The 26,900-nt window shown below is 44.9% G+C and overlaps 1 protein-coding gene and 1 long non-coding RNA gene across 3 annotated transcripts in view; one reads left to right on the top strand and one right to left on the bottom strand.

Annotated features, from left to right (window-relative positions):
* NHSL2 (NHS like 2) overlaps window positions 1-26,900 on the bottom strand; it is a 911,944-nt gene that overhangs the window by 244,339 nt on the left and 640,705 nt on the right. The window lies entirely within an intron of this gene.
* The window catches only part of LOC121009404, a 30,819-nt gene continuing 17,272 nt past the window's right edge, over window positions 13,354-26,900 (top strand). Inside the window, exon 1 of the long non-coding RNA XR_005780751.1 lies at window positions 13,354-13,453. This is a non-coding gene — a long non-coding RNA (uncharacterized LOC121009404). The remainder of the gene's footprint in view (window positions 13,454-26,900) is intronic.

Genomic DNA, 26,900 nt, shown 5'->3' with positions numbered 1-26,900 from the left:
CCTTAGGCATCGTGGCTGCCTTCTGTGACAGCCTGTGAGATTCAGCCCCCTGGATCTTGCAGGCAAGCAGGCTGAAGTGTATTACACTGTTCTGCTTCCAGCAGAGAGAGATTCATTTCAGTTCATGTCTTTTTAATTTCTAACTCATTCTGCTACAATTTCTGCATTCCTGTAGTTATTAGTTAGGTAACATCTAGTGGTGGTAAAAATGTACTGCACCTTGTTTTCTTGCTAAAGGGAATCTGTCACCTAGTTTGAGCATATTAAACTGTTAACATAGCAATGTTCAATAAAGTACCTTCATTCCAGCATGGGTCTTTCTTTTATTCAAGTTTTCATTTTGATCAAAAAGCGATTTTTCAAATATGCTAATTATGCTTCAAGGTGCCCAGAGGGGCGTTGTTACTCTTCTCTAGTGCCCAGTAACGCCCCCCTGCAGTGCCCAGCCAGCCTTTATTTCAAGCCCAGCATGCCTCCTCATAAATGACTCTGCTACGTCATGTAATTTATTCACCCCACGATCCTTGCATCCTCCTTTCTTTACCCAGAAATCTTGCGCAGCCGCAGTATCGCCGACTGCCTGTGCCTGTACGATACTATGGCTCGTGAGGCAACAGCGCTCTGATTACATCACTGGGCCCGGCGCATGCCCAGTGACACTATTGAGGCTGTTGCCCTCAGGAGCCGTAGTATCAGGAGCCACTCATCACTAATATGCACATGCCCTCATGCCTAAGTCTATATACCCTGGGAAAACCCTGAGCAGTAGGAAAAGGGGAAGAGGCGACCTGCTTCTTAAAACAGGAGGAAGCAAGTGTCTCCCTAGAGGCCTAGATAAAAGACACCAGGGGAAGAAACAGAGAGGACTTATCTTGAGCTGAGCTGGAGCAGACGATCCACAACACATCCAAAGCCCACAAGAATGAACTATAACCTGCACAGGCCACTAGGAGAAGGAGGATTAAATAGCCTCGCTAACAATCAACCCAGTACACCTGAGGGAAGGTGGATCCAGCTCAAACCCAAACCAAAACAACAAAGAGTCAGACATGTGCAGCCAGCCTGGCAGATCTCCGCACATTCACAGAGCAAGGCATGACAGTGCCAGAACAGCTATATTTGGGCTATCAGGCCTCACAAAAAGCATAAAATCGAGTGATCAAAAATATGTATACCAAAATAGTACCAATACAACTGTCACTTTATCCCGTGGTTTCCAAAATGGGGTAACTTTTTGGGAGTTTATACTGTAGGTGGCATCAGGGGTTTTTCAAATGTGACATGCTACCTAAAATCCACTCCTTTCCTTCTGAGCCCTGCTGTGTGCCCATACAGCAGTTTATGACTAGAGATGTCCCGAATAGTTCGCCGGCGAATAGTTCCCGGCGAACATAGCTTGTTCGCTTTCGCCGCGACGGGCGAACATATGCGATGTTCGGTCCGCCCCCTATACATCATCATTGAGTAAACTTTGACCCTGTACCTCACAGTCAGCAGAAACATTCCAGCCAATCAGCAGCAGACCCTCCCACCCAGACCCTCCCACCTCCTGGACAGCATCCATTTTAGATTCATTCGGAAGCTGCATTCTAAGTGAGAGGAGGGACAGTGTAGCTGCTGCTGATTTAATAGGGAAATCGATAGCTAGGCTAGTGCATTCAGTGTCCACTACAGTCCTGAAAGACTCATCTGATCTCTGCTGTAAGGACAGCACCCCAAAAAGCCCTTTTTAGGGCTAGAACATCAGTCTGCTTTTTATTTATTTTTTCCTGTGTAATCTAATTGCAGTTGCCTGCCTGCTGCCAGCGTGTGTGTCAGGCTCACAGCGTATACTGTGCCCACTTGCCCAGTGCCACCACTCATATCTGGTGTCACAATAGCTTGCATTTAAAAAAAAAAAAAAAAAAACTTTTTTGACTGTGAAATAATATCAGTCATTTTCCTTCAAACGTGTGCGTTTCAGGGCCTGCCAGGGCACAGTGTCACACCAGTGCAACTCATATCTGGTGTAACAGTGGTGCACATTTAAAAAAAAACAACACTTTTTGGACTGAAATAATAGCAGTCCTTTTCCTTCACAAGTGTGCGTTTCAGGGCCTGCAAGGGCACAGTGTCACAACAGTGCAACTCATATCTGGTGTAACAGTGGTGCACATTTAAAAAAAAAAATACTTTTTGGACTGAAATAATAGCAGTCATTTTCCTTCACAAGTGTGCGTTTCAGGGCCTGCAAGGGCACAGTGTCACAACAGTGCAACTCATATCTGGTGTAACGGGTGCACATTTAAAAAAAAAAAAACTTTTTGGACTGAAATAATAGCAGTCATTTTCCTTCACAAGTGTGCGTTTCAGGGCCTGCAAGGGCACAGTGTCACAACAGTGCAACTCATATCTGGTGTAACAGGGGTGCACATTTAAAAAAAAAAAAAAATTTTGGACTGAAATAATAGCAGTCATTTTCCTTCACAAGTGTGCGTTTCAGGGCCTGCAAGGGCACAGTGTCACACCAGTGCAACTCATATCTGGTGTAACAGTAGTGCACATTTAAAGAAATTTTTTTTTGACTGTAATAGATTGAATAGCAGTTAGTTGTCTGCAAGCGTGTGTTTCAGGCCTACAGCGTCTACTCTGCCAACTTCTGCCAGTGCACAGTGCCACTCACATCTGGTGTCACAGTAGCTTGCACGCATAGTACAACTTAACTAATATTTAAAAAAAATGACAGGCAGAGGAAGGCCACCCCGCAGGGGCCGTCGTGGTCATGGTGCTGTGATTCCCTTTGGCCCTAGAATATTGCCCAGTGTTTCGAGGCCACGTACCCTGAACTCGAAAAGTTCTGAGGACATAGTTGACTGGCTAACACAGGACACCCAATCTTCTACAGCTTCCGCTCTGAACCTTGACGCACCATCCTTCTCCAGCTTAGCTTCGGGCACCTCTCAAGTTACCACTCGCCCGCCTGCCGCCACCACCAACACTAGCACCACAGCCGCTTCACTTGATCTGTCAGAGGAGTTATTTACACATCAGTTGGAAGAAATGAGTGATGCACAACCATTATTGCCAGAGGATGTAGATAACAGGGATATATCTCAGTCAGGCAGCATTACACACATGGACGTACGGTGTGATGATGATGATGTTGTACCCACTGCTGCTTCCTTTGCTGAGTTGTCAGATACAAGTGAAGCGGTTGATGATGACGATGTGTCCGTGGATGTCACGTGGGTGCCCGCTAGAAGAGAAGAAGAACAGGGGGAAAGTTCAGATGGGGAGACAGAGAGGAGGAGGAGACGAGTTGGAAGCAGGGGGAGGTCATCGCAAGGAGCTAGTGGCACAGTCAGACAGCATGCATCGGCACCCAGAGTCAGCCAGACAGCACGCCAATCAACGCATGCTGTTGCCACCACCAGAATGCCGTCATTGCAGAGCCCAGCAGTGTGGCATTTTTTTTGTGTGTCTGCCTCTGACAACAGCGATGCCATTTGCAACCTGTGCCAAAAGAAACTGAGTCGTGGGAAGTCCAACACCCATCTAGGTACAACTGCTTTGCGAAGGCACATGATCGCACATCACAAACGCCTATGGGATCAACACATGAGTACAAGCAGCACACAAACTCAAAGCCGCCATCCTCCTCCTGGTCCAGCATCTTCAGCCACGTCAACCACTGCTGTCCTCCTTGCCCCCTCTCAACCATCCGCCACTCCGTCTGTCGCCTTGAGCAGTTCCTGCTCATCTGCCCACAGTCAGGTGTCTGTCAAGGACATGTTTGAGCGTAAGAAGCCAATGTCACAAAGTCACCCCCTTGCCCGGCGTCTGACAGCTGGCTTGTCTGAACTCTTAGCCCGTCAGCTTTTACCATACAAGCTGGTGGAGTCTGAGGCATTCCAAAAATTTTTAGCTATTGGGACACCACAGTGGAAGGTACCCGGCCGAAATTTCGATTGTGCAAAAGGAAGTAATGGCATGTCTGGCACACAGTGTTGGGGCAAGGGTCCATCTGACCACTGATACCTGGTCTGCAAAGCACGGTCAGGGCAGGTATATCACCTACACTGCGCATTGGGTAAACCTGCTGACGGCTGCCAAGCATGGAATGCGTGGCTCTGCAGAGGAGTTGGTGACACCGCCACGACTTGCAGGCAGGCCTGCTGCCACCTCCTCTACTCCTCCTACTCCATCTTCTTCCATAACCTCCTCGGCTGAGTCCTCTTCTGCTGCTGCGTCTTGCTCCACATCAACTGCACCCCCCCAGCTCCCCAGGGGCTATTCCACATCCCGGATACGACAGTGTCACGCCGTCTTGGGGATAACTTGCCTGAAAGCAGAGAGTCACACCGGACCAGCACTCCTGTCTGCCCTGAACGCACAGGTGAATCAGTGGCTTACTCCGCACCAACTGGAGATCGGCAAAGTGGTGTGTGACAACGGAAGCAATTTGTTGGCGGCATTGAATTTGGGCAAGTTGACACATGTGCCGTGCATGGCACATGTGTGTAATCTGATCGTACAATGCTTTGTGCATAAGTACCCAGGCTTACAGGACGTCCTGAAGCAGGCCAGGAAGGTGTGTGGTCATTTCAGGCGTTCCTACACGGCCATGGCGCACTTTTCAGATATGCAGCGGCGAAACAACATGTCAGTGAGGCGTTTGATTTGCGACAGCCCGACACGTTGGAATTCAACACTCCTAATGTTCGACCGCCTGCTCCAACAAGAAAAAGCCGTCAACGAGTATTTGTATGACCGGGGTGCTAGGACAGCCTCTGTGGAGCTGGGAATTTTTTTGCCACGTTACTGGACGCTCATGCGCAATGCCTGTAGGCTCATGCGTCCTTTTGAGGAGGTGACAAACCTAGTCAGTCGCACCGAAGGCAACATCAGCGACATCATACATTTGTTTTCTTCCTGGACCGTGCCCTGCGAAGACTGCTGGATCAGGCCGTAGATGAGCGTGAAGAGGAAGAGGAAGAGTTGTGGTCACCATCACCACCAGAAACAGCCTTATCAGCATCGCTTGCTAGACCTGCGGCAACGCTGGAAGAGGAGTGTGAGGAAGAGGAGTCAGAGGAGGAATGTGGCTTTGAGGAGGAGGCGGAAGACCAACCACAACAGGCATCCCAGGGTGCTCGTTGTCACCTATCTGGTACCCGTGGTGTTGTACGTGGCTGGGGGGGAAGAACATACCTTCAGTGAGATCACTGAGGACGAGGAACGGGACATGAGTAGTTCGGCATCCAACCTTGTGCAAATGGGGTCTTTCATGCTGTCGTGCCTGTTGAGGGACCCTCGTATAAAAAGGCTGAAGGAGAACGACCTGTACTGGGTGTCCATGCTACTAGACCCCCGATATAAGCAGAAAGTGCCTGAAATGTTACCGAATTACCACAAGTCGGAAAGGATGCAGCAGTTCCAAAATAAATTAAAAAGTATGCTTTACACAGCGTATAAGGCTGATGTCACAGCACAACGGGAATCTAACAGGGGAAGAGGTGAAAGTAATCCTCCTCCTCCCACGACCACGCCGGCAAGGACTGGACGCTTTACAGACGCGTTGTTGATGGAGGACATGCGGAGCTTTTTAAGTCCTACGCATTGCCACAGCCCTTCGGGGTCCACCCTCAGAGAACGACTCGACCGACAGGTAGAAGACTACCTCGCCTTAACTGCAGATATCGACACTCTGAGGAGCGATGAACCCCTTGACTACTGGGTGTGCAGGCTTGACCTGTGGTCTGAGCTATCCCAATTTGGGATAGAACTTCTGGCCTGCCCCGCTTCAAGTGTCCTGTCAGAAAGGACCTTCAGTGCAGCAGGAGGTATTGTCACTGAGAAGAGAAGTCGCCTAGGTCAAAAAAGTCTATATTACCTCACCTTTATTAAGATGAATGAGGCATGGATCCCGAAGGGACTGACAGTGGGCGATACATTCGACAAAAAAAGACCTGATGAGATGAGCTGCCTTGGGCTAAAAATGGTCCACACGCTGCTGTATTTTATCTCTGAATGCCGGATGACTTGCGTGACTTATCCGCCACCAACTAGGGTTCAAGCCGCAATGTTTTAGGGCACTTTCTGCCTGGGAAACAAACATCAATTTTTCTGGCCGCTGCTACAGCAGCGGCTGCAACAATACCTAATTTTTCAGGCATGTGTAATTTTTCTGGCCTCTGGTGCTGCACTGTGGCTGCAAAAACAAAACAAAAAAAAGGCACATACATGTGTCAATTCCCCTTCGTTATCGTTACCTTGACGTGGTGAAGGGGCTTGCGTATCACAATGAAGCGACCACCTCTATGAGTGTGTTGGCAATGGCAATGTTGGCACACACCAGATGATAAGGTCGTTGCTTCATTGTGAACAGAGCAAAAGCGATCGGCTGGATAATTTTGAAGTAGGAGGACCGACCAAGCATCTTTTTCCATCTCCCCATTCCTAAAATCAATGCTATATACATGTCCCCTGATAGGGGACGTAACAGGGATTAAACTGATAAGAATAGAACAACATAACACACCACAACTATCTGGCAGCACATTAGATTGCACGCACAGTGCCACCAATTTAAAGTAGGAGGACCGACCAAGCATCTTTTTCTATCTTCCCGTTCCTAAAATCTATTCCATATACACGTCCCCTGAGAGGGGAAGTAACAGGGATTAAACTGATAAGAATAGTACTACTTAACACACCACTCATATCTGGTGGCACATTAGATTGCACGCGCAGTGCCCCAAATTTGAAGTAGGAGGACCGACCAAGCATCTTTTTCCATCTCCCGGTTCCTAAAATCAATGCCATGTACACGTCCCCTGATAGGGGACGTAACAGGGATTAAACTGATAAGAATAGAACAACATAACACACCACAACTATCTGGCGACACATTAGATTGCACGCGCAGTGCCGCAAATTTGAAGTAGGAGGACCGACCAAGCATCTTTTTCCATCTCCCTGTTCCTAAAATCAATGCCATAAACACGTCCCCTGATACGGGATGTAACAGGGATTAAACTGATAAGAATAGAACAACATAACACACCACAACTATCTGGCGGCACATTAGATTGCACGCGCAGTGCCCCAAATTTGAAGTAGGAGGACCGACAAAGCATCTTTTTCCATCTCCCCGTTCCTAAAATCAATGCCATATACACGTCCCCTGATAGGGGACGTAACAGGGATTAAACTGATAGGAATAGTACTACTTAACACACCTTATAATAACGCAGAGAGAGGCAATGCAGAGAGAGGAGTATGAAGAAGAGGAGTCAGAGGAGGAAGGTGGCTTTGAGGAGGTGGAAGACCAACCACAGCAGGCGTCCCAGGGGGCTTGTTGTCACCTTTCGGGGACCCGTGGCTGGGTGGAGGAAGAGACCTTCAATGACATCAGTGAGGACAAGGAACGGCACATGGCTAGCTTGGTATCCAACCTTGTGCAAATGGGGAGTTTCCGGTTGTGCAAATGGACTGTTTGCGGTGCGTTAAACGGGGAGTTTGGTCTGTCACTGTGAAGCGGACGTAACCCTTACACTACCTGATCGATACAACATCATACCTGATGTTTTAAAGCACGTTATTCCAAACAATTTAGGAATGTTAGGTGATTTATGCCCTTTATGGATTAAAACCAGACTCTGCGTCAACTATGTAATTTTCCATGGGAGTTTTGCCATGGATACCCCTCCGGCATGCCACAGTCCAGGTGTTAGTCCCCTTGAAACAATTTTTCCATCACTATTGTGGCCAGAAAGAGTCCCTGTGGGTTTTAAAATTCGCCTGCCTATTGAAGTCTATGGCGTTTCGCCCGGTTCGCCCGTTCGCGAACATTTGCGAAAATTCGTGTTCGCCGTTCACAAACGGAAAATTTTATGTTCGTGACATCTCTATTTATGACCACATATGGGCTGTTTCTGTAAACTGCAGAATCAAGGTAATAGATAATGAGTTTGGTTTGGCTGTTAACTCTTGCTGTGTTACAGGAAGAAATGGATTACAATTGAGAATCTACCAAAAGAGTGAAATTTAGAAATTTCATCTCCATTTTTCTTTAATTCTTGTGGAACACCTAAAGGGTTAAAGTTTGTAAAATCATTTTTGAATACCTTGAGGGGTGTAATTTCTAAAATGGGGTAATTTATAGGTGGTTTCTAGGGATGAGCGGAACCGTGGATGTTGGGGTTCAACAGGATCAGCCAAACTTTGTTCCAAAGTTTGGTTAGGGGACCTGAACTTAACCCCGAACCTGAACCCCATTAAAGTTAATGGGGATACGAACTTTGGGTCTGTAAAATAGTCATAGAAAAAGCTAGAGGGCTGCAAAAGGAAGCAAAATGGGGGTAAGAGCAGGACAATTGCCCTGCAAACAAATGTGGATAGGGAAATTACTTAAAATAACATAAAATACATTAAAAAATAATAATAATCTTGAACCAGGAAGCGGAGTTCCAAGTGGAGTAGGAAGTTGAGAAGGCTGTGGACATGGAGGTGAAGGTGGAAGAGGCAGAAGAGATGAAGGAGAAACCAACACTGTTTTTGTGTTTTAGTTTTTTTCAGATTTTTTTCTTAATTTTTTTATTTTTATTTGTTAATAAAGAAGGAACCAACACAGTTTTTGTGTTTTTGTTTTTTTTTTCAGATTTTATTTCTTACTTTTTTTATTTATTTTTTTTGTTAATTTTTTTATTTGTTAACAAGTTGCAAAATGGCCCTGTCATTAAGGGGTTAACAATATAAAATGGGAATTTTTCCCAAATTTTCTCGGTACAAATATGAACCAATTAGATTATATGGTTCTAAAAGAAGTTATCTAATATATAAAGCTGAGTGTATGTGTGTGTATGTCCGCCAAAGGAAACCGCACCATCACATTTACAATCACGAAATTTGGCACACAGGTACATCAGGTGTCCGGGAAGGTTTTAGACCAGGTCTCAGCTCTCTAGGTTCCTGAGATATTCCCCAAAAAATGCATTAGCCAATAGAAGCTTGGTCACATAACCCTTATCAGCCAATAGAAGCTCGCAGGTCCTCCAGTCTCCACATACATAGTTTTACTCCAGGTTGCCATAACAACCCAGCCATTTATCTTCACTGCTGTAGGTGAGCTTTAAAGGAAATCTGTCACCAGGATAATCGCTATTGCAGTTAAGCCATGGCCTATTAGCACTTAGTACCTTATTGCAAGATGTGCCTTTGTTCCAGCAATAGATGTTTTTATCCTCTGAAAATCCAGTTTATTTGGTATGCAAATAAGCCAGTAAGGTGCCCAGACAGGCGTCACTCTTGCAGGAAGGAGCCCAGACATGCGCCCCCAGCCAAAATGTGTCTTCCCCCCTCAAAAGACTTAAAACTCTGCTCCCAGGTCCCATTAAGCCATGCCTCTTATCTGGTTAGGCCATGCCCCTCCCACTCCTGAGCTGACGGGGATTGAAAAAAATTAAGGTAAAAATCAACTTCTATCAGCTGCAGGGGTGGGAGGGAGGGTGACTTTCTCCCTGCAGCTCACATTTAGCAGTTCAAAAAGACATGCCGCCGATCCGGTTAGGCCATGCCCCCTCCCACTCCTCAGCCGACTGAGATGGAAAAAATAAAGTTAAAAATCAACTTCTATGTCCCGATAAGCCATGCCCAGACCTCATTAGGCCATGCCCCCTCGCACTCCTGAGCTGACGGGGATTGAAAAAATGATGGTAAAAATCTACTTCTGTCAGCTGCAGGGGTGGGAGGGAGTGTGACTTTCTCCCTGCAACTCACACTCAGACAGCACAGTGCTGCTGTCTTAGAGTGAGCTGTTCAGAAAGACATGCTCCCGATCCCGTTAGGCCACGCCCCCTCCCACTCCTCAGCCGACTGAGATGGAAAAAATAAAGTTAAAAATCAACTTCTAGGTCCCGCTAAGCCATGCCCCATCTGGTTAGGCCATGCCCCCTCCCACTCCTCAGCCGACAGGGATTAAAAAAAAAAGAAAGGTAAAAATCGACTTCTGTCAGCTGCAGAGGTAGGAGGGAGGGACGCTTTCTCCCTGCAGCTCACACTCAGACAGTACAGTGCTGCTGTCTTAGAGTGAGCTGTTCAAAAGGACACGCCCCAATACAGTAAAGGCTACTGTTAAGGGGGCAGGCCCCTGTGGAGGTCACTGTCAAGGGGGTGGTATGCTGTGAAAGTCAAAGTTAAAGGGGAAGGCTGCTATAAAAGTCAAACTTAAGGGGGTGGGCTGCTGTGTAGGTCCAATTTTAAGGGACAGAGCACTGTAGTGTTAAGGAGTGGGGGGCTGTCAGTGTTAAGGAGTGAGGGGCTGTGGATAGGGATGTCCCGATACCATTTTTTTAAGACTGAGTACGAGTACCGATACTTTTATTTAAGTACTCACCGATACCAATTACCGATACTAATTTTAACAATAAAATACACACACATGTATTTTCTGACCACTGACCAACCAAAAGGCCCAAAAACAGAACTATAACATTCCAAGGAGACATTATACTGTATGGGGGCAGCCACAAAGAGACGTTATACTGTATGGGGCAGCCACAAGGAGACGTTATACTGTATGGGGGCAGCCACAAGGAGACGTTATACTGTATGGGGGCAGCCACAAGGAGACGTTATACTGTATGGGGGCAGCCACAAGGAGACGTTATACTGTATGGGGCGGCCACAAGGAGACATACTGTATGGGGTCAGCCACAAGGAGACATTATACTGTATGGGGCAGCCACAAGGAGACGTTATACTGTATGGGGCAGCCACAAGGAGACGTTATACTGTATGGGGCAGCCACAAGGAGATGTTATACTGTATGGGAACAGCCATAAGGAGACGTTATACTGTATGGGGCAGCCACAAGGAGACGTTATACTGTATGGGGCAGCCACAAGGAGACATACTGTATGGGGTCAGCCACAAGGAGACATTATACTGTATGGGGCAGCCACAAGGAAACGTTATACTGTATGGGGGCAGCCACAAGGAGACATTATACTGTATGGGGCAGCCACAAGGAGACGTTATACTGTATGGGGGCAGCCACAAGGAGACGTTATACTGTATGGGGCAGCCACAAGGAGACGTTATACTGTATGGGGCAGCCACAAGGAGACGTTATACTGTATGGGGCAGCCACAAGGAGACGTTATACTGTATGGGGGCAGCCACAAGGAGACGTTATACTGTATGGGGGCAGCCACAAGGAGACATTATACTGTATGGGGGCAGCCACAAGGAGACGTTATACTGTATGGGGGCAGCCACAAGGAGACGTTATACTGTATGGGGGCAGCCACAAGGAGACATTATACTGTATGGGGCAGCCACAAGGAGACGTTATACTGTATGGGGGCGGCCACAAGGAGACGTTATACTGTATGGGGGCAGCCACAAGGAGACGTTATACTGTATGGGGGCAGCCACAAGGAGACGTTATACTGTATGGGGGCGGCCACAAGGAGACGTTATACTGTATGGGGGCAGCCACAAGGAGACGTTATACTGTATGGGGGGCAGCCACAAGGAGACATTATACTGTATGGGGGGCAGCCACAAGGAGACGTTACACTGTATGAGGCGGCCACAAGGAGACGTTACACTGTATGGGGGCAGCCACAAGGAGACGTTATACTGTATGGGGGGCAGCCACAAGGAGACGCTACTGTAAGGAGTCAGGACAACAATTTTTGAAGCCCCCCCTCCTCAGTATAATGGTCTTGTGGCCATCATACAGTAATGTATATTTCTTCTTGCCCTAATGCCTGCTTTTAGAGATCAATGTGCAGCTTGCAGGCAGGAAGGGAAGGACCAGGGCCATAGAAGACAGACACTATCACTTTTAGAGGGACTCGCTCCTGGCAAACACAGCTCTGCTGCAGTGAATGCAGTGGAGCAGACTGTGATGTAATTATAGTTATTGCAGGGACTCAGAGAATCGTCTGAGAGTTTATTAGTTAAAACGAATCGAATGAGTCAGAGACTGTGTCACCCCAGACTTCCTGCTCTGCTACATGCACCCTGTACACACACAGCTCCACTACATGCTATGCTAATAATGCCCCCCCTTCCCCCGGACGGACTTACAGGGAGCCGCAGAGCAGGAAGCCTGGCACGGACTCGATGACACGGTCTGTGACTCATTGGATTCTTTTAACTAATAAACTGTCAGACGATTCTCTGAGTCCCTGCACTACGCTCCCTGTGCTGTGAGTCAGTGCTGGTTGCCTCTGATTGGTTGGAGGGCGGGGAGGGGCAGGGCGGAGCTATCTTCCACTCTAGGCTCCAATTACACTGCCTGCTGCTGCCTGTGAAGCTGTTAGCTGTGGGAGATGCAGGGGCCGCGGACGGACACATAGAAGCGGTGCACAGGTATCGGCAGTGGTATCGGGGACATTTGCACGAGTACATGTACTCGTGCAAATGCCCGGTATCGGTACCGATACCGATACTGGTATCGGTATCGGGACATCCCTAGCTGTGGAGGTTACGGTTTTGGGAGTGGGGTGCTGTAGATGTCACTGTTATAGTGGATAGTGTTGATATCTTTTAACGACACACACAAACATTAAATGATATAGATAAAATATACCCGAGCGAAGCCAGGTCTTTCAGCTAGTTGTAAATAAAAACACAGGGTAGGAAGATCAGCCTCCATGTTGGGTTATACAGAAGTATAAAAGTAACAAAAAGAATTATATTACATAGACAATACTACTCACAAAAAAAGCACTCACAAAAAAGCACTCTCGTCAAGTCTCGAATGGAATGGAATGGAATTATATGGTACTAGGCTGTATTACTATAAAATTACCACAAGGGGTCAGCAAGTTACCAAAAATAAAATAGAGACCTGAGCCTGATTCATTGGATACAAAACATTAACATTAAAAGACATAAAGTCATAGTCTCGGATATAGAATGTGATGTTAGTTATCTTAAATTTTTTTTTTTATTATTTTAATTTGTATCTGTTATTTTTAAAAGATGAATTCAGTGATCTCGTTGAAGCCATATGGACTGATGGACAGCAATTTGGATATCAAATAAACTTCACATTTGCGGAGGGTCTCAAACATATAAGTATTTATTGGGATGTAATCGATTGTAATGATATTTTTACATTTTGATAAGGATGAGCGAACCCAGACCATACTGTTCGGGTTTGTACTGAACATTACGGTGTCCGGGCACCCGAACACAGACATTGGCGCCAAAGTCCCTGTTTGTAGTTTGGATTTTAAATAAATCTTGTTGAAAGGCTGCAGTCTTTCCAAGAGCTATAACATTTTAGTTTTTTCATCAATGTTCTTGTATGAGGTCTTATTTTTTGTTAAAGTTATAGTTTTTAATGCACCATTTTGGGAACATGTAATGATTGATTAAAGCCAGCTGTTTAGCTAAAACCCCCTTTGTTTAGGTCAGTAAAAAGGCATATTAGTGGTCACTTAGGGGTTAAGCTGTTTGCACTTGAAAGCTATCACAATCATGCATTGGCATGGCTGTGATTGGCTAGCACATCATGTGACCCTGTATGCATACAGTGCCTTGCAAAAGTATTCACCCTCTTCACTTTTTTCGTGTTTTGGGGTCTCGGAACCTGGAATTGGAAATTATAATTAGCTACAGTGGCTCTGCTAGCCTGAATTCACGGATTAGGTGCACTCTCCACGGCACGCCCCTTGCCGGTATAGGTATAGTATAAAGAAATAAATCATCTGGAGGGCACTCAGATATGTGGATTTGCAAGGAAACGTGCAATATGTAAATACCCAAAGTTATTTATTAAATACATATTAACAATACTCCAAGAAAAAAAACTATAAAAATGTGTAAAATGTACAAAAATGCACAAAGAAAAATAAAAAATAGAAAATATAGAAAATGTAAAAAAAATAGGCATAAGAATTTTAAGAACAATGTACGTAGATTAAAAATACACTAGAAAAGAAAGGTTTGTACACATCTTATAATGTTACAATATATGCACCATTCTTAAAAAGCCCATGATTTGCAGACACTTAATTGCCACATCTTACCACTGGGATTTTTACCCATTCCTCCTTGCAAAACTGCTCCAGCTCCTTCAAGTTGAATGGCTTGCGCTTGTGAACAGCAATCTTTACGTCTGACCACAGATTTTCTATTGGATTGAGATCTGGGCTTTGACTAGGCCATTCCAACAGATTTACATGTTTCCCCTTAAACCACTCAAGTGTTGCTTTAGCAGTGTGTTTGGGGTCATTGTGATGCTGGAAGGTGAACTTCCGTCCTAGCCTCAAATCACGCACAGGGTGGTACAGGTTTTGCTCCAGAATATCCCTGTATTTAGCACCATCCATCTTTTCCTCAACTCTGACCAGTTTCCCAGTCCCGGCTGCTGAAAAACATCCCCACAGCATGATGCTGCCACCACCATGTTTCACTGTGGGGATGGTGTTCTTTGGGTGATGTGATGTGTTGGGTTTGCGCCAGACATAGCGTTTTCTTTGATGGCCTAAAAGTTCAATGTTAGTCTCATCAGACCAGAGCACCTTCCTCCATACATTTTAGGAGTCTCCCACATGCCTTTTTCGCAAACTCACAATGTGCCTTTTTGTTTTTTGTTGAAAGTAATGGCTTTCTTCTGGCCAGTCTGCCATAAAGCCCAACTCTATGGAGCGTACGGCTTATTGTCGTCCTATGTACAGATACTCCTGGGGATCATCAAAGATTTGGATATTTTTTTATAACCTAACTGTGACAAACTGCCATTTGTCACTGGGCATTGTAGAAAACTTGTGGCTAGCCTACTGCCCTACGACTATGGCCCCGGGACATATTACCTTCTTCCATACTGAACTCTCAGCTCCAGAGACTAAGTCCCGTTCGAAGATGGGACTTAGTCGTTTTCTGCATGAAATTGACCGACCGCACAGCCCAAATCTATGGAACTGTTTTGGGCAGGAAATTGTGCTTGCGGTCGGTCATAAAGGACTTCCACTAAACTTTTGATCCGCTGGAGGGATTTGTGTGATTTTTGGAAGTGTTTAGGTTTGATGTATGCTAAGTTTAAATATGTAATTTTTATGGCGATGGAATGTATGGTTTTAAAGTTACAGTGTATGTTTAAAAACTGTATTTTTACTGTCTGTGATAGTTATGTTAATCCATAATTATATCCCAGACAGAAGGGAGGATTTTGTGTATTCGGGTGGGGATTCCTCTCCTATTGTTCCCACATGTGTATTGGTGGTTTCCCTTTGTCCTGGGAGATAATTGAATTGCTCGTCGGGTGTCTCCAGGGCAGAGAGGAGGAAACCATGATGCATTGTGGGGACCTGCATAAATACGGGCGGGTAGCCCTCAATAAAGAGTTCAGTTCAGTTCATGTTTTTCTAACCCTTCAAAACGCAGCCTTGTCTCGTTATTGGAGGGAATTGCTGCATCACGCTGGGGATTGCTATGCTCTGCATATTCCCTGGAGGAGAGATCTTTCCCACACGGTCCTGAATGCTGGAGGTTCATTCAGGGTGGAAGGAAGACGGCGCGGCTCCAGTTAAGCTACGGCGGTTGTGAAGTCTGCGGTGGTTGTGGTGTCCAGTGCGGTGCTTGTGGTCCTCGGCGCAAGCTAGGAAGCGTCCATTAACGGAAGCGGATCCGTTACACTAACCATGACTTGTACTTCTCAACAACATTGTCCCATACTTGTTTGGAGAGTTCCTTGGTCTTAATGGCAGTGTTTGGTTAGTGATGCCTCTTGCTTAGGTGTTGCAGCCACTGGGGCCTTTAAAAAAAAAAGTGTGTATATGTAATGACAGATCATGTGACACTTAGATTGCACATAGGTGGACATCATTTCACTAATTATGTGACTTCTGAAGGTAATTGGTTGCACCAGAGCTTTTTATGGGCTTCCTAACAAAGGGGTGAATAAATACTAAATAATAGTTTTATTTATATATTTTTCCCATTTCACTTCACCAACTTAGACTATTGTGTTCTGATCCATCAAATAAAATTCAGATTAACAAAACATTGAACTTAAGGCTGTAATGTATCAAAACACGAAAAGTAAAGGCACTGTAAATGCTGGATCACTTGTTGCACCGTCATTCTGCTCTGACTAGTGTAAGGACAGGATGTTGCTGAATTGAGAGACAGTGTTAGGGTTTTAACGTTATTAATAAGGGGGCGTGGCTTGGCTGCCAAGTGTGATGGCCGCTTGAATCTTGAGCTACTGCACGTAGCGCCTGACAAAGCGACTAACACCCCGACATCTGTTAAAATTCTGGTGGCAAGTGGTGCCCTTCGATTGCTGAGGATGCCTAGAGGCATAAGATCCCAAGCGAAACAGGGGAAACTGGACTTTTATTTAGACAAAGAGCCAGATGCCTCTCCGTCGAGCCCAGCAGAGTTGCCGCCATCGCCGCCATTGTTGGTGGCAGCGTCCGCGCCGACTATACAGAGCACCGGACCCTATCCTCCAGCGAACCCGAGCCTTACCTCTCAGAGGAGCACGGCATCGCCCAGATCCGAGGCAATTAGTAGTGTGTCCCGATCGTCTCCGGCTCCCGCAGGAACCCAGTCACCGGCTTCTCCTGCCACGAGGAGTCCAGCGAAACAGAGGCCCAGGCTGCGAGAGGAGACAGCTAGTGAGGCGAGCTCCGGGTCCCCCGTGACCTTCCCTTCTATGTTACAGGGGTTCCCCACCTCTGACGAACCAGCCTCAGGGAATCTCCTCAAAGATATGCTGATAGTTTTCAGCTCAGCGCTGCATAAGAACATTGCTTCCATAATAGCAACTATCCAAGCCTCCATATCGGGCCTAGATTCCAGAGTCTCCCACGTGGAGGCGAAAATGGGAGAATTCGCAGAGTCCCATAATCAGCAAATAGATAGCCATGATGAAGTCTCAGCCAAAATGGAAAAGATTAAGGCTAAGCTGAATGACCTGGAGGACCGCTCCAGGCGGAACAATATTAAATTCCGGGGTATACCAGAGGACATTGGGCCGTCTGAACTCATGGACTTTCTCCAAGCTTTCTTACAAAAGCTCCTGCCATCCTAACGAAGGAGGCGGCCTTAGCAGCTGCCAGCCAGCTAACAGAAATGCCGGCACCATACCAGGTCGGTGAAGCTTTACACTGACCTGTCTGCTGCAATCTTGCGCCAAAGGCGCCTATTTGCCCCGATCACTGTAGCTCTGAGGGATCACAAAATTGCCTTCAAATGGTGCTTCCCAGTGAAACTAATACTATCCCATCAAGGCAAACAACACGTCATTGCCTCACTAGAAGAAGGATGCCGCCTGCTGAAGTCTTGGAACATTTCTCCATCCGCACCGGCTGAGGCATACCCGTCTCATCCCCAAGGCATGACCTCAGAGTTGCACACAGTAGGGAAAAAAAGGGGTACAAAGCATTTAACTGCTCCAAGGTGCATGAGTGCAGAAGCACACTTGACAGTTATCTGGCTTCAACCTGGACCTTTACCCCCTTCATTGTATTAGTCCGGAACGTTATTTACCACGGGAAGTTTATCCCACTCCGGTTTATAGTTATTGGTTTATGTTTTACCTTTTGTCTCTAGGTACAAATCATGTCTCAGATATCATACTATGCTAATAAGTCTATCCCAGAGCTCCATGTCATAAATACCCCCTGGCGCTGGGTGGTCTGACTGGCCCATCCTGGGTTGAACCTAATCATCCCCAGGGGAAGGTTGAGCTCCTCTACTATTACTCATGGGTCTTAACTTGATATCATTCAATGCCAAGGGTCTTAACAGCCCACAAAAAAGATCTTTCCTCTGGTCTGAAGCTGTGTCAGCTAAAGCAGGTATTCTCTGCGTCCAGGAAACCCATATAGTGTACAAAGATGCCCATAGAATTCAACACCGCCAATTCCCTCATGTTGTGCAAGCTCATTAACGCAAGAAGCAGAGGGGAGTCATACTGGCTTTCAATAATTCAGTTTCCTTTTCCCCTAGTACCCTAATTATCGACCCAAACGGCAGATTTATTATACAGGTGTGCTCAGTGAACAATATCACCTACACTATTGAGGTGGTTTATGCACCCAATAAGCACCAAATTCATTTCTTGAATAGAGTACTAGCTAAGGCAAACAAGGTGAAGAGAGGTCACCTCATTGTGTGCGGTGACTTCAATATTATCCCTGATGCCTCAATTGATTCCTCATCCACCACAAGAAACTCTTACCCACTACTCCAGCCTCTGCTTCTGCGAGAAGAGCTATATGATGTGTGGAGGTTACACCATGCTTCTGAGAAAGATTACTCTTTCTACTCACAGGTACATGGAACCTTCTTACGTATTGACCTGTTTCTTGTCAGTAGATCTTTACTACAATTATCCTCCCAGTCCACCATACTAACCATTAAGTGGTCTGACCACGCCGCCATCACCCTCACAATAAAAGAAGCAGTCAACCACAGAGACACCTTATGGCGTTGCAGCCCCTACATCATATCAAACCCAACACTCAGAGCTGAGTTGGAGAGGGCCATCTCTGAATATTTCCTATTAAATAGCACATCAGTATATAGCCTTTAGAATTCCCATAAGGCGGTCATCCGAGGGATTTTTATTAAATTAGGCCATCAAGCCAAAAAATTAAGAGAACAAAGGATCCAAGAAATACTTTCCCAACTAACCTCCCTGGAGACACTCAATAAATCCCAATTCTTCCCTGATAGGGCACTTCAGATCCAATGTCTCAGAACTCAACTCAGAGAATGTCTCCTGGCCACTTATGAGCAAAATCTCAGATCTAATAAAGCCAAATATTATTCACGAGACAACAAAGCAGGCAAATTTCTAGCCCAACACCTTAAAGCCTGTGCGGCAAAATCTAGAATCCCCTTTTTATCTAGCGCACCTAACAACTCCAGGATTTATGACCCGAAAGCTATAGCCAATCATTTTGCTAAATATTACTCCACAGTATACAATCTAAAAGACTCCCCTGAGACCCAAAAGGCCACCTCATTAGAGATCAATACGTTCCTGAATAAACTTAACCTCTCATCACTGAACACCAACCAGAGAGATCTACTCTCACAACCTGTCAACCAATTAGAACCCTCCCCGCACATAAGTCCCCAGGTCCTGATGGCCTGTCAAATCTCTATTATAAAACTTTCCAAAACCTCCTTTCCCCTCATTTGACACAAGTTTTCAATAAGGCCTTCTCTGATGGCGCCCTCCCTGAAGAGATGCTTTCTGCCACAATAGTAGCTCTACCGAAACCTGGCAAAACTACAGATAAGCCCCACAACTACAGGCCCATCTCCCTATTGAATACGGACCTAAAAATCTATGCCAAAATACTGGAGACTGTCTATAGTTCTACCGTATCTGGTGGACCAAGACCAGACAGGGTTCGTGAGAGGCAGACAGATGACAGATAACACACGCCGGGTTCTCAATCTGATTGATTGGGTTAACCGCGAGAGAGAACAAGCCTTGCTAATAACCCTAGATGCGGAGAAGGCATTTGACCGCCTTAATTGGTCGTTTGCCTTCTCAGTATTACGAGCGTTGGGGATGGGAGATTCCTTTGTAACAGATTCCTTTATGGTAAGCCTTCAGCTAGAGCTCTGTCAGCACCTTTCTTGCTAACAAACGCCACCATACAGGGCTTCCCTCTTTCGCCTTTAATTTTTATTCTCGCCATGGAACCCCTGGCCCAAGCAATAAGATTACACCCAGACATCTCCGGTATACAAATAGGAGATAAGAACCACTGAATCTCACTTTACGCAGATGACGTTCTCTTAGCTCTATCCTTGCCCCAAAAAGCCCTACCTGCAGCCTTTTCTGTCATAGAAGAGTATAGCCATCTGTCATACTACAAAGTTAATGAAACCAAATGACAAATTCTACCTTTAAATATTCCAAGTTGTACCTTACAGTCCCTGAAACAGAAATTCCCCCTAGACTGGAGGCAGGACAAAGTCCAATACTTATGTATATCTATTGCTCCGGTTCTCTCCCGCCTATTCCAACTGAACTACATTCCTTTATTGGAAGTAATTAAACAAGACACATCTATCTATAGCAAACATAAAATATCATGGATAGGCCGCATTGCATCCTTCCAAATGCTTATCCTACCAAAACTTTTATTCAGATTTAGAAACATCCCCATAAAAATCCCCAGCCAATTTTTTTGAAGGGCTAAGGGTCTGCTCAACAACTTTGTTTGGGCGGGTAAAAAAACAAGAATTTCAGCTAATACTCTATCCAAACCAAAGACTATGGGAGGGCTAGGCCTCCCTAACTTACAGGACTACTTCCTGGCCTCCCAAATCCAAGCCCTGAGAAACTGGTGGCCGATGGAAATTTCTGCCCCATGGGTTCAAATAGAAGCTACCCAGATTCCTACTAAACAGCTGAGAGCCCTCTTGATCAATAGTATCAGCGTATCCCCAGCTGAGATCTCACATTTACCCACTTTAGTGGAGGCTTCAATATTTCATTGGCGTACATTCCACCAAAAAAGTCCCCACATACCAATGCCACTGACAAGCATTTCTCCAATGCAGTTACTGGAACTAAATTTCCGGGGCTTGGGGCTGCGCACATGGAGGGAAAGAGGTATCAAATTTATGAGCCAGCTATACCAGAAGGATTCCTTAAAATCCTTCCTGCAACTCTAAGAAGAGTTCCAAATTCCTAAAGGAGAACTGTTTAAGTACCTCCAGGTGCGCCACCTCTTGTCCTCAGAAATCCCCACATCAAGTGGTAGCGAACAGAGAAATACTAGAATTGTGGTCTGTCCCAACACCTCTCTCTACAAAAAGAGGTGTCAAACCAATGTATTTGGCATTGAACTCCAAGTCTGCCTTCTCTAAGTCCCCACCCCTCCTAGCATGAGACAAAGAGCTCCAGAATAGTATCCCAGAAGTAGACTGGTTGAATACGTTCAAATTTATAGCTAAAACTTTTCACAATACCGCTCTCCTTGAAGCGGCAGTTAAAACTTGCCATAGATGGTATTATACGCCCGATAAACTATGCAGAATATTTCCTGGGGCATCTCACTTTTGCTGGAGGGAGTGCTGACAGAGGGGCACACTCTTACATGTATTATGGTCATGCCCACTTTTATCTAATCTATGGGACGAAATCTTTGCACTCGCTTTCAAATTTAGTGGCATAAATATCAACAAATCCCCACTAAGGGCATTATTCTTCTCTGATATCTATACAATCCCGGCTCAATTTCGAATCCCAGTAGCCTTCCTATTCTTGACCACCAAAGTGGCCATCACCGCATGTTGGAAATATACCAAAATTCCCTCTGTGGCGGAAATCCTCACAAGAGTCCATACTACATGCTCTAACGAGAAAATGCTAGCATACAAGGAAAGTAGCATCGACAAATACCGGTCCAACTGGGACTTATGGATTTCCAACTTCTCCTCGAACAACCGTGATTTGACAAGCATGTCATTGTAATTGTGATCGTACCTGAGACTTTATATTTTATGTTCTCACCTGTCCTATATTTAATTACAATATGCTATTTATTGTTACCTGTGTCCCTCCCTCCGGCCCCTGGTCTTATGTATCCCCCCCCCACCCTCCTCTTCCCTTCATGTATCAAAAATGTTATCCCAAGATATATTTGGTCAACAGCACTCTGATCATTGGCTTGATCACCTTGTATTTACTATCTTGAAACCTTAATAAAAACTATTGAAATTAATGGCCTTGCAGGATAACAGGCCGAACTGGATGGACAAATATCTTTTTTCGGCCTTATATACTATGTTACTATAAACATTTTTTGTCGGTGCAGTACTACTCCTTTGCACCAGTGACTCGGAAATACAATACTTAATTGGGCTATTAATTCTGTGGGTGGCCATTTTTGGGGTTAAGAACACAGCAATTTCATCTGTCTTACTGTTATAAGAGATTTAATCAGTCTGTTAATTGTGGCGGTGACAAAAAGCAATTTTGGGGGTTCAGAACATCACATTTTCATCCAACTAAGAAGTGAAGCGGTGTTTTAAAAAGATTAAATTAGACAAATCGCCAGGACCAGATGGCATACACCCCCGTATCATAAAATAATTAAGTAATATCATAGCCAGACCCTTATTTCTGATATTTAAGGACTCTATATTGACAAGGAGTGTTCCACAGGATTGGCGCATAGCAAAAAGGGTCCAAAAACAGAGCCCGGAAACTATAGGCCGGTAAGTTTAACATCTGTCGTGGGTAAACTGTTTGAAGGTTTTCTAAGAGATGCTATCTTGGAGTACCTCAATGAAAATAAGCAAATAACGCCATATCAGCATGGCTTCATGAGGGATCGGTCATGTCAAACTAATTTAATCAGTTTCTATGAGTAAGTAAGTTCTAGACTTGACAGCGGCGAATCAATGGATGCTGTATATCTGGACTTCTCCAAAGTATATAAAATGAGAATGCTTGGACTGAGAGAAAATGTCTGTATGTGGGTAAGTAACTGGCTCAGTAGTAGGAAACAGAGGGTGGTTATTAATGGTACACACTCAGATTAGGTTACGGTCACTAGTGGAGTACCTCTGGGATCAGTATTGGGCCCTATTCTCTTCAATATATTCATTAATCATCTTGTAGAAGGCTTGCACAGTAAAATATACATTTTTGCAGATGACACTAAACTGTGTAAAGTAATTAACACGGAAGAGACCAGCTTACTGCTACAGAGGGATCTGTATAGATTGGAGGCTTGGGCAGATAAGTGGCAGATGAGGTTTAACACTGAAAAATGTAAGGTTATGCACATGGGAATGAATAATGCAAGTCACCCATACATACTAATTCGTAAAACACTGGGTAACACTGACAATTAGTGATAAGTGGCATAGGCAATATTTGAATTTGCGATATTTCACAAATTTTTTGCTGGATATTCGCCATAAATTCACAAATTTGAAAATTTGCGAATGCAAAAATCTGCAATGTAACATGCACGTATTGCACGCGCAATTTCATTACCTATAACATACAATCACACAAAGGCTATATGCCAAAAGCTGGGTATGTGCAAGCCAACAACCTATCTATGAGACAGGTACAGTCAGCATACCTTACAATGGCAGCCTTGTGCACTATAAGACATACAAGTCCAGCTTTACATTTTTATTATAAAATTAAAAACCTTACAATCAAACAATTTCATCAAAAGTTACTCAAGAAGCACATTCCACATGTTAATATTCCACAATGTAGCAGCTCTAACACCTAAACGTTTTCTGTCACATAAATAGAAAACATAAATCTTACTTAAAGCAAGTTTGATGCATTCTTTTTCATCAATCAAGTCTCTCCTGAACAACAAAATATCACAAACTTTCCATAATGCATTTTTCAAGCAGTTCACCATAGTCTATAATACCTGGTTCTTACCTATCTGTGGCACAGTACAAAGTCCATACATTACTAGTTTGTGATTCAAGAAGCCCAGATCACAAGTATGCTTCAGCAACACACCCACCTTCTTCCATAAGTTCTGTGCATACTGTGGGGTTTCGCTCTGATAGATAGTATAAGCGGGCGCAGTACAGAGGCAAAATACAAGTTCGTAACTCAAAACGTCAGTATTTATTTAAACACTTGAGGCAATTGCACAAAACAGCACGTAACTTTGCAGTCTTCACACACAATGGAAAATTCATATTACACAAGTCATCTTGCTGGCAGTTCTGCCTCCAGTAGTCCACAGCAGGCTTTAAGGGGCCTGTTTCCCCAGCGTGCGGCTCTCAGGCCTCCAGCACGGCACAAAGCCTCAGATCCCAAAAACAGAGACCTCTTTGCTTAGCCCAGCTGCCTATTTAAGGACAGCCAGGTGCTGCCAAAACCCAGACTGGCAATTAAACCCCGTTCCGGTATTTGACCTCACCTGGCTGGAAACCAGCCCAGCCGCACATGCTGGGAGGAAAACACCTTAGTTGCCAGATACAACCCCTCACTGTGTCACATACCCTCCCCCTTTGTTCAACCCTGAGATGGTGGACACATGACAGACAATGCACCCGGGACAGGGCATCCGCATTTCCCTGCAACCGGCCTGCTCTCTGTTCTACCGAGAACTTAAAGTACTGCAGAGACAAAAACCATCTGGTGACCAGGGCATTCCTGTCTTTGGCCTGGCTCATCCACTTGAGAGGGGAATGGTCGGTCACCAGGCAGAACTTTCTCCCCAACAAATAGTGGCTGAGAGACTTGCGTGCCCACTTGATAGCCAGGCACTCTCTCTCCACTATACTGTACCTGGTTTTGGCTGGGGTGAGCTTGCGGCTTAGGAACACAACGGGATGCTCCTCCCCGTTGACTTCCTGAGACAGTACAGCACCAAGACCTACTTCAGAGGCCTCCATTTGTACCACAAACTCCCTCTTGAAGTCGGGCGTCACCAAGCCTCAGCCCACTGGTCACAGGGTAGCTTTTCCCTGATGGCCACTTTCTCGTACATCGCCAGGTAGGTTTCGATGTCGTCTGCGGGGGCCATCTTAGGAATCGCGGCACGGACTGCTTTCCGGGCATCGTGGACGCTCAGGGTTGCTCCTGCTGTCTGCAAAGCCATCACGTGTTGGAGCAGCAACTGGTTAGTCTCCTGCTGCTGCTTTTATTAGCATCGCATTGCTGCAGGTTTGTCTCTCGCTGCTTCAGATTAGCCTCCATGTGGGCCTCCACAACAGCCTCCATAGCACAAAGCCTCAGATCCCAAAAACAGACATCTGCCAAAACCCGGCACTTAAAATCCAGTCCGGTATTTGACCTCACCTGGCTGGAAACCAGCCCAGCCGCACATGCTGGGAGGAAAATACCTGCCTTGCCAGACACAACCCCTTACTGTGTCAAAATACTTACAATTCTACATTACGTGGAGAGAGGTTTCATCCATAACACAGTCACTTCTTGAACACTTTGCCATTGACACCAGTCCTCTCCTGTGCTGAATGGCTTTCGTCGGTAGACAATCCTGCATTACCAACCAGTTTGAGAGGTACGCTCAATTACACAGCTTCCAATATTCCAAAGACTTGACTTCTGTAAAATTTGAGACTGGACAGACTTGTTCCTTATTATTCAGATGTTGTATATATATATATATATATTTTTTGCATTATCCAAACAGTCTCTTTCATAGTTCTCTAGGGAGTACTGTCGAATGATCTTCTCAATTAATACATATTGCCTTGGTGGGACAAGAAACACTGGTACTGTTAAAGGAATTTGTATCCATTGGTGTTTCCGGAACACATGTCCTGCTGCATACTTTAGGAAAAAAGACCAGGTATTCTTCGTTTTTTTAATCATCCTGAAGCACAGGGAAAAGAAATGTAGGTACAGAATTTTCTTAATATTAGGTATCCCTTTGCCTCTGAACATTTTTTGTTTATACATTGTCTCCCTGTTGACTTTCTCCATTTTCGAGCTCCAAATAAACTGAAAGATTACTGTCTGAAGATATTTTAGACACTGATCACACTGATCACTTGGAGGGAAGACTACATTCAAGTACAGTAGAATTAGGATTATTAGGGGTTTAATGATCAAATTTTTCCCTTCGATTGTTAATTTGCGCAGGTTCCAAAACTTCACTTTCTTTTGGGCTTTTGCTTTGGACTTCCTCCTAACTCTTTTGACCGTTGTTATTATTACTCCAAGTATTGTTATCTGCTCTTTTTGCATTTTTAGATCCGGGATATTTGCTTCTCTCAAATCTCCTATGGCAAGGAGGGGCAAACTGCGGCTCTCCAGCTGTAAAACTACAACTCCCAGTATGCCCAATCTGCCTACAGCTATCAGCCTACAGCAGAGCATGAAGGGATTTGTAGTTTTACAACAGCTGGAGAGCCGCAGTTTGCCCATTCCTGTCCTGTGGCAAAGCAATCACACTTCGTTCTATTAAGACAACATTTGTACAGCTCTCCTCAATGTAGGTATTGTACATAAGATTGTGACATCATCCATGTAGGTCCCCTGATTTAACAGTAAGTCTATTACCACCCTTAATTACCTTGTCTTTTCGTATTAGTGAGTGTACTGGCTCCAAAACACTAATAAACAGAATGGGTGACAAGGGGCAACCTTGCTTGACTCCGGAAAACAAAGTGACTTTTCCAGACAGAAAACCATTAATAAGAATTTGGCTGAAGGATTCTTTGTAGAGCAACTACAGAAACTATGTGACACTCTGTCATATGCTTTGAGAAAGTCCAAGGATAGGATGGCTAGATCTTGTTTTCTTTCATTCTGACACCAGATACAGTCTCTGGGACTACACATACTTGGTCTTTATGTATTCATTTGCCAATTACTTTTTTAATCCGGTTCACAAGCAACTTGGCCATAACTTTGCAATCCGTATTTAGAAGAGTGATCGGTCTCCAATTTTCTAATTGCGATTTGTCGCCTTTTTTGTATAGTAATGTCACAATACCCTTCCTCCAAGATTCTTGCAACACTTCTATATTTAAAGCTTCCTTGAAGATAACCATCAGGTCTTCTTTAAATACATTCCAGAATGTTAAGTACAATTCTACTGTAAGTCCATCAGACCCTGGCGTTTTTGTTTTTGGCTAAACCTTTAAAGACAGCATGCAATTCTTCTAGCGAGATGTCCTTGCAGAGCATTTCTTGCTCCTCTTTCTCCAGCTCGTTTTCTAAAGAGTTTAAGGTATCTTCAACAAAGTCTTTATCTATTTATTTATTTTATTAAACAGCTCTTGATAGAATTGTTAGACTTTTTTAAGCATTTCTTCTTTCTTTGTTTCACCACCGATATTTAATATAACAGTTTTTTGCCCAGTTGTTTTTTTGAAGAAGAATCTTGTACATTTTTCATCAGCTTCAAGCTGCTTCACTTTGGTATTAAATATTATATATTTGCCTTTCTGGT

Source organism: Bufo bufo, chromosome 8 (assembly GCF_905171765.1).
Source record: "Bufo bufo chromosome 8, aBufBuf1.1, whole genome shotgun sequence".
Classification (NCBI taxonomy): domain Eukaryota; kingdom Metazoa; phylum Chordata; class Amphibia; order Anura; family Bufonidae; genus Bufo; species Bufo bufo.
This window is presented reverse-complemented; position numbering and strand designations above follow the sequence as displayed.